Source organism: Ostrea edulis, chromosome 7, assembly GCF_947568905.1.
Source record: "Ostrea edulis chromosome 7, xbOstEdul1.1, whole genome shotgun sequence".
Classification (NCBI taxonomy): Eukaryota; Metazoa; Mollusca; class Bivalvia; order Ostreida; family Ostreidae; genus Ostrea; species Ostrea edulis.
Genome location: NC_079170.1, coordinates 67,869,973 through 67,878,785, shown reverse-complemented (window position 1 = coordinate 67,878,785; position 8,813 = coordinate 67,869,973). Strand labels below are relative to the sequence as shown.

At 35.9% G+C, this 8,813-nt stretch overlaps 1 long non-coding RNA gene across 1 annotated transcript; it reads right to left on the bottom strand.

The window, feature by feature from the left end:
- Window positions 1-4,920: 4,920 nt before the first annotated feature.
- On the bottom strand, window positions 4,921-6,361 carry LOC125655194 (uncharacterized). The gene is made up of 2 exons (XR_007362618.2): window positions 5,316-6,361; window positions 4,921-5,209 (listed from the first exon to the last, which is right to left on the bottom strand). It is a non-coding gene; the product is annotated as an uncharacterized LOC125655194 (long non-coding RNA).
- Window positions 6,362-8,813: the final 2,452 nt, after the last annotated feature.

The following is an 8,813-nucleotide window of genomic DNA, read 5'->3' as shown; positions in this document are numbered from 1 at the left end:
ATTCTTCACTTTGAAACTAGGGCGGGTATATCCCGATGGTTTCAGTTAGAAGGGCGAATTGGTTCGTGGGGGTCGTTCAGTTGCTTGGGTGCACCCCCATGTGTGGGAAGACTCTGAACCATTGTGATTGGTTCACTGTCATGTGGCATTTGCGCACACCAAAGCAACTGAAGCCTACAACCTGGGTATGATCTTGTGAAACTGTGACACTTGAACTGTGAACTCTGAATGTGAAACAAGTAGGTATGGTTAATGTGGATTGACTGAGGTATATAACCTGGGTCTGATCTTTTGAATTTGTGACATTTGAACTGTGAACTCTGAATGTGAAACATTACGTATGCTTGAGGTGGATTGACATGTATTCATGCAGTTGAGCTTTGTAGATAACATCCAATTTTAGTTGTATGCTTAAATAAATTTCCATAAATAAGTAACCATCCACGGTTTACCCGGGGTGGTCATTTTTTATGCAGTCTATATATGTGTGAACCTTTGATGATTTGAATTATGTTGTATTTGAATTTGATAATGTTGTGTGGGTTTGCCCATGTGTTTTGTGTTGAATAGCATCCCACAAAAAAAAAAAATAAAAGCCACGGCCAATGTTCGCCAAAATAAATTGAAACAAAGCATTCTGCTTTATGTTGGTATTTTTCTCTGTATGAATAAGATCATCTATTTTATGCATATAAAGTAGATGACTTTATTTTACGAGAAAACGTGCTCTTAATTTTGGTCGGGTTCGGCCTGCGGCTCAAGCACTATAAAAACCGGGAACTTTAGGATCTGCCTCCTTTTCAACCACCCATCGGATACAGAGTAGGTGCATTGCTTTGGGATGATCAATACGATTTTTAAAAAATGCTTTTCTGTTTTACCCCACCCTCCCAGTCCATTAAAGTTATTGGGATCTATTTTCTGCTGGCGTTTTTTTTTTTTTTTCTTCTTCTTTGTTTGTTACTTTTCAGTTTCATTCTCCATGAGCCTTGAAAGGTGGAATTCCCTCTTTCTGTCGTGGCTTTTTCACGTCAAAACCTTTTACTTACGTTATATCTTCAGACATATTTCAGGAAAGTTTCGCGAAAAATGCCTTCTGGTTCTGAGACCTACCCTCGTCAATTTCATCGGCGCTACGTGCCTAATTTTACTGCTGTTCAAAACAGAATATCATTTGGAAAATAAAATCTCGTTTTGCATTCTAATCTTAGAATTTTGATGTGTAGTGTAAAACCGTTTGATAGGCAAACCGAAACAATGTTTATATATTTTGTCAAGATGGCAGCAAACGTTTCTCCGGTGGCCATTGAATATGACTGTCGTGTTTTGGGATGCATGTACCCTATCAATACTATAGTACTTGACAATAACGTAAGACGGGTTTTGAAACTTTATTAATATCATTGGGGACTCAAGGCAGATGGCAAAGATCACTAAAGCACCAAAGATATTATTTTTATTGAAAGATATCTTACTTGCAAGACTAGTACTGGAGTATAGTAGTGATTACTAGTGAAGTGCCATATTTCAGTCGTGGATTTTTTTTCCATATCTCTGTTTCTATTGCATTTTTGACAACTTGTTTGATACTGAAAAACGTTACCAACAACCCCAGCAAAAGGAAAACACACTGAACAGATGTTTCTATTAATAAAGCAGCCAAGAAATGAGCAATAAATATTCGATGACCTATTATTTCATGAAAGGTGAAGATAACGAACAGTGGTCAATCTCAACTCCTATAAACAGAACAAAATAGATAATTAGACAAACACGGACATAGGTGGGATCGTGTTTCTAGGAGGAGTAAACATCCCCTGTTGACCGGTTTATTACACAATAGACATAACTGCATGTTTCCAAGGTTTACAAAATAGTATGCCTTTTTCTTTTCTTATCTTGATAGAGAACAGTTCCTTGCGCAATGTCCATTTTTTCCATTTTTTCCACATTGATACTATTCGCTGTTTCTGAAGGTAGTGAAGATGTTTGTCTTTGTCTCGTTCGTCTCTGGTGATCCGTCTCTTTGTTCTTTATCTTCAGATAATTTCTTTAAAATTTATTTGATAAACCTCCTGTGCTCTTTCTGTTTATCCAAAGTTGTCAATTTTTTCTCCAATGTTTCTTTTGACATTGATGGTTATGAACTGTTTTCTTCGGGTGCATTTAGTTTCTCTTTTTCTTTGAACTCTCTGTTTCTACCATCTATTTCTCTAATAAACATTCCTGTGTATTTCGCTGACCTAAGACTCTTTCTTAACACTGCACACTCACTTTTTACGCCTTCTATAACTATATCTCTCTCCTTAATCTCTACCTTCATCTCCCTTATAAATTCTTCTTGTTTTCTGATTTTTTCTCTTTGTACATTTAACATATGATCTTTGATTCTTCTTTGAAATTTTAACCTCTGGTCTTGTATCATGGCATGTTCTGTATTTGCTTCATCGGTTTTTAAACAAGAATCTATTTCAACATCATCTATTTTTATCAAAGGTTTATATAAAAGTTGGCACGTTTGCATCAGTTTTAAGATTTCTTCTATAGTCTGTTTCCCTTTGATGTTGTGTGGCAATGTAATGTCATAAGATGTCACTAAATCCTCACAGATTGTTTTATAGAAGGGTGAACTAATAGGGATAGTCATGTTTATGATCTTTTAACAACCTAGTTTATAATCAAATACAACATAAACTTTGGAGAAAAAATTGACAACTTTGGATGAACAGAAAGAGCACAGGAGGTTTATCAAATAAATTTTAAAGAAATTATCTGAAGATAAAGAACAAAGAGACAGATCACCAGAGACGAACGAGACAAAGACAAACATCTTTACTGCCTTCAGAAACAGCGAATAGTATCAATGAGGAAAAAATGGACATTGCGCAAGGAACTGTTCTCTATCAAGATACAGAACACCATTCCTACCTTCAATTACATTCACAAACCGGCCATACGTCAGCTAACTCAAATACTCTAAGGCCACAACCACATATACAATGTAAAACAAATGTAACATAGATTAATCAAGCTCAACATTAGCCATTTTCTATATTCTGTATTCAGACACGTTCATACACTGTACTAATAGGGGAGCGTCGGATTGTCTGATGCTTCCTTCAGTACATTAGGAAATTCATATCAAATAGCATTTAGAACACCTATGTAGAACCACCATGTGGAAGATAACTCATCACCCACAGTAGTTGTTTGTTTCAATAAGGACTAATACTTATTGTTAAATTGTTTTAAGCTGTAAGCTTTTTAGAGTGTCTTTAGGAACCGGCCACACCATCATACCTGTTCATAGCTGGGCTCAACACTCGTAAAAAAATAACAATGAAAAATAATTTATGACATAGGTTATCATTCAAAATGTTTAGGTTGTCATGAAATGTAATGTTAAAAACCGAATAATCATTAAATCAATCTGTTTAATGCGATCATGAACATATATTTTACTGCTATAGTTTCCAAGCCTGCTGTACAAGTGATATTATTAACGATGCCTATTTCAGCACTGTATATGCTGTTTTCAGACATTTTGAATATAATTACATGTGTTTAGTTTTCAAATCATGTTATTCTCGCTCAGTTTATCGTTTTGTTTTGAGAAGCTTGAAACGGGAGGAGGGAAAGGAAAATAGTTATTAAATGAAAGTAAAATATCTAAGTAAAGATGACTTCACACAATATAATATTATAAAGATTGATTGACTGTATCTTGCTTAACGTCTCGCTCGAGAATTTTTCACTCATATGGACACGTCACCAAGACTGGTGAAGGGCTTCAAAATTAGGCCTATGCTCGGCGCTCATGGCTATTGAGCAGTGAGGGTTCTTTAGCGTGTCACACCTACTGTGACACGGGTCGTCCGTTTTTAAGGTCATCTCCGAGGACCCGTGACATTCACACCTGATCCCCAGCGTTTGGCGATGGAACTGTGTATTTAAACGACTTCGGTCTGCCGCGGCCGGGATTTGAACCCCGGCATCCCGCATGCGGGGCGGACGCTCTAACCTCTTGGCCACTGCGGCGGTTATTCTAAAGAATTCTTTGGGGTCTATCTTTTATATATAGCTATACAGGGAAGAGTTTGTTTCTTCATGTTGAAAATCAAACATATTACTTAAGAGAAACTTCCCCACTTACATTGATTAAAGTTATATTTTGTACACACTTGTAGGATGTTGTACACAGTTTGGATTGGCTCACTGAATAGCGTATGTACAACGTTCGAAAATTTACAGGTCATATTTTCAAAAGTTGTGGTATAGAAATTACTTTCGGTAAGATTACTAGTACATGGATTTCTAGTGATCAAATACAGTTATACAATTTTTAAAGAACATTTTAAGATTGAGCATATGCACGAGATCTGAAAAGTAATCATCAAAAATACCACTAAACGGTACATGACAGTATATAATTTGGGTATACAAATTCTTATTTCTGTACCAAAGCTTTGTTATGGCTATCTTTGATATCTTGAAGGATAATCCGAGAGACGCCAACTGTTCTGTTAGACCCTGTGTCACTTATATATTCCACAGAGTGACATCTTTTTTATACTGGACGACATGTCAGCCAGTATTGTCTCGTTATTGTTTATATTCATGAAATAACATATATCGAGCAACAGTTATATCTTCGTGGAAAGACTGTCCACGAGAAGAGATGCATGATCGATGGTTAAATGGAATGAAATAACGAACAAGGATCAATCTGATAACTCAGGTAAAGAGTGCACCACAATATACCAGAGGTGGGAGCAGGTGCCAAGGAGGAGTAAGCATCCCCTGTCGACCGGTCACACCCGCCGTGAGCCCAATTTCTTGATCAGGTAAAAAAGCGTTATTCTGGAGCAAAGACAGTTGCTTGGTAGAACATTCGCTGGATCCAGCAAGAAACATAACAAAATAATTCGTGCGTTTTATTACATGAAAGGTGAATATAACGCACATTGATTAATCTCATAACCCCCTACAGTACATGTATTTCCAACTCAGCAATGTTAACAATGTTCATAAGAAAATACAATGAGTTTACTGTTTCAGCAAGTTAACTTTAAAACTGATGTCGTCACTTCCACGATTGGAGAAGTCTTCCCTGTCTTTATTCTGGAGAAGTCTTCCCTGTCTTTATTCTGGAGAAGTCTTCCCTGTCTTTATTCTGCAGAAGTCTTCCCTGTCTTTATTCTTTATGACACTGAAACGAATATTTTTCTTCATATATCATACTGCTGTAGTGGTCCGTGTGTCTGTTCATCGCGAGGCACAGTAATACACTAATTACACAACATTCCACATACAACCTCAGATGGCGATGAACCGAATTCGAAATAACAGTAGATGAATACTGTAAGGCAAATAAAGAGCAGGACTCCTTCCACCAGAACAATATACTTCCAAACACTATCATTTATATTGATGTTATTAACAACAGCTGGTTGTCTTGGAAAAAAATCATTCCAAACAAAGGGAACAATAAAAAACTGCCAAAACGCTATAGTTTCCCTCTTCTTCCTGTTTTTACAAGCAGTTTATTTAAAGTACACGTCACAGCCCTAATCTACTTTCGTTTTAGAAATGTGGTCCATGGTGGGTTAAATTCATGAATAAAAATTATTTGAAATTGAAAGAAATAGGATAATTTGTTCTTTATTCAATATTTCTTTGCAGATGTATACATTAACAGGTAAACAAACGTACAAATACCATTACAGGTGTACTCTGACAGGTGAATAAAACGTACAAATCTTCTTACAGGTGTACTTGACAGGTTAATATAATGTATAAATGTCATTACAGGTGTACTCTGACAGGTAAATATAATGTACACATCTCATTACAGGTGTATTCTGACAGGTGAATGCAAGGTGAAGATAACGAACAGTGATCAATCTCATAACTCCTATAAGCAATACAAAATAGATAGTTGGGCAAACACGGACCCCTAGACACACCAGAGGTGGGATCAGGTGCCTAGGAGGACTAAGCATCCGCTGTTGACCGGTCACACTCGCCGTGGGCCCTATATCCTGATAATGTACAAATCTCATTACAGGTGTACTCTGACAGGTGATTATAATGTACAGGTGATTATAATGTACAAATCTCATTACAGGTGTACTATGACAGGTAAATATAATGTACAAATCTCATTACAGGTGTACTCTGACAGGTGAATATAATGTACAAATCTCATTACAGGTGTACTCTGACAGGTGATTATAATGTACAAATCTCATTACAGGTGTACTCTGACAGGTTAATATAATGTACAAATCTCATTACAGGTGTACTCTGAAAGGTGAATATAATGTACAAATCTCATTACAACTGTACTCTGACAGGTGAATATAATGTACAAATCTCATTACAACTGTACTCTGACAGGTGAATATAATGTATAAATCTCATTACAACTGTACTCTGACAGGTGAATATAATGTACAAATCTCATTACAACTGTACTCTGACAGGTGAATATAATGTACAAATCTCATTACAACTGTACTCTGACAGGTGAATATAATGTACAAATCTCATTACAACTGTACTCTGACAGGTTAATATAGCATAAATTACTCATTTAGGTGTTCTATGACAGGTAAATATCAAACACAAATCTCATTACAGGTGTACTCTGACAGGTAAATATAATGTACCAATCTCATTACAGGTGTACTCTGACAGGTAAATATAATGTACAAATCTCATTACAGGCATACTCTGACAGGTGAATATTATATTAGAACAAATACTACCTGTATTGACCAGATGATAAACACCCTCTACAGAATCTATTTTGAACGATCATCCAGAAAAATTAATTAACAGAACTGATGACCTTTCTTTATTTCACTAAGCCTCACAGAACCTACTTTTTATTTCACTAAACCTCACAGAACCTACTTTTTATTTCACTAAGTCTCACAGAACCTACCTTTTTATTTCACTAAACCTCACAGAACCTACTTTTTATTTCACTAAGTCTCACAGAACCTACCTTTATATTTCACTAAACCTCACAGAACCTACCTTTTTATTTCACTAAGCTTTACAGAACCTACCTTTTTATTTCACTAAGCCTCACAGAACCTACCTTTTTATTTCACTAAGCCTCACAGAACCTACTTTTTATTTCACTAAGCCTCACAGAACCTACTTCTTATTTCACTAAGCCTCACAGAACCTACTTTTTATTTCACTAAGCCTCACAGAGCCTAACTTTTTATTTCACTAAGCCTCACAGAACCTACCTTTTTATTTCACTAAGCCTCACAGAACCAACCTTTTTATTTCACTAAGCCTCACAGAACCTACTTTTTATTTTACTAAGCCTCACAGAACCTACTTTTTATTTCACTAAGCCTCACAGAACCTACTTTTTATTTCACTAAGCCTCACAGAACCTACTTCTTATTTCACTAAGCCTCACAGAACCTACTTTTTATTTCACTAAGCCTCACAGAGCCTAACTTTTTATTTCACTAAGCCTCACAGAACCTACCTTTTTATTTCACTAAGCCTCACAGAACCAACCTTTTTATTTCACTAAGCCTCACAGAACCTACTTTTTATTTTACTAAGCCTCACAGAACCTACTTTTTATTTCACTAAGCCTCACAGAACCTACTTTTTATTTCACTAAGCCTCACAGAACCTACTTCTTATTTCACTAAGCCTCACAGAACCTACCTTTTTATTTCACTAAGCCTCACAGAGCCTAACTTTTTATTTCACTAAGCCTCACAGAACCTACCTTTTTATTTCACTAAGCCTCACAGAACCAACCTTTTTATTTCACTAAGCCTCACAGAACCTACTTTTTATTTTACTAAGCCTCACAGAACCTACTTTTTATTTCACTAAGCCTCACAGAACCTACTTTTTATTTCACTAAGCCTCACAGAACTTACCCTTTTATTTCACTAAGCCTCACAGAACCTACCTTTTTATTTCACTAAGCCTCACAGAACCTACTTTTTATTTCACTAAGCCTCACAGAACCTACTTTTTTATTTCACTACAGCCTCACAGAATCTACTTTTTTTATTTCACTAAGCCTTACAGAACCTACTTTTTTTTATTTCACTACAGGCTCACAAAACCTACTTTTTTTATTTCACTAAGCCTCACAGAACCTACTTTTCTTATTTCACTACAGCCTCACAGAATCTACCTTTTTATTTTTCTTATTTCTCTACAGCCTCACAGAACTTACCTTTTCATTTCACTAAGCCTCACAGAACCTACTTTTTTAATGTCACTAAGCCTCACAGAACCTACCTTTTTATTTTTATTTTCTATTAAATTTCCTTAGACTTGCCTGAATTAGTTAAAACATGCAATTGTCAGACATACTTTTCATATTAACAAAGCTGTATTTACATGTACAGTAAGTCATATTTCGTTAATATATGTTCCTAATGTCTACCATGAACAGCGTTCTGGACGATCTGCTCCTTCCAATGTCACAGCTGAGGTCATAGCTCGGGTCTTGTCACCAAGTCCCGAAACGTACGAACAGTTTTGGAGTTTTTCAGTAGCTAAAAATAGCGCACAGGGTCTTCAGAAGTTTCTTAAAGTTTGAATATCGTATCAAATAAATACAATGCTAATTAAATGACAAAATTGTTATGCAGGTATTGTTTTGTTAACAAATTTAAAAAAAAAAAAATGAATTGGTGGTGAGAAAAAGATAAACGAGTTGTTGAGTCCCCTTTTGTTGCAGATTTATGAGATAAGAGGCAATGGATGCAGTCATACTATAATAAATGATCGTAGAACGGAACGGTACAGTAACC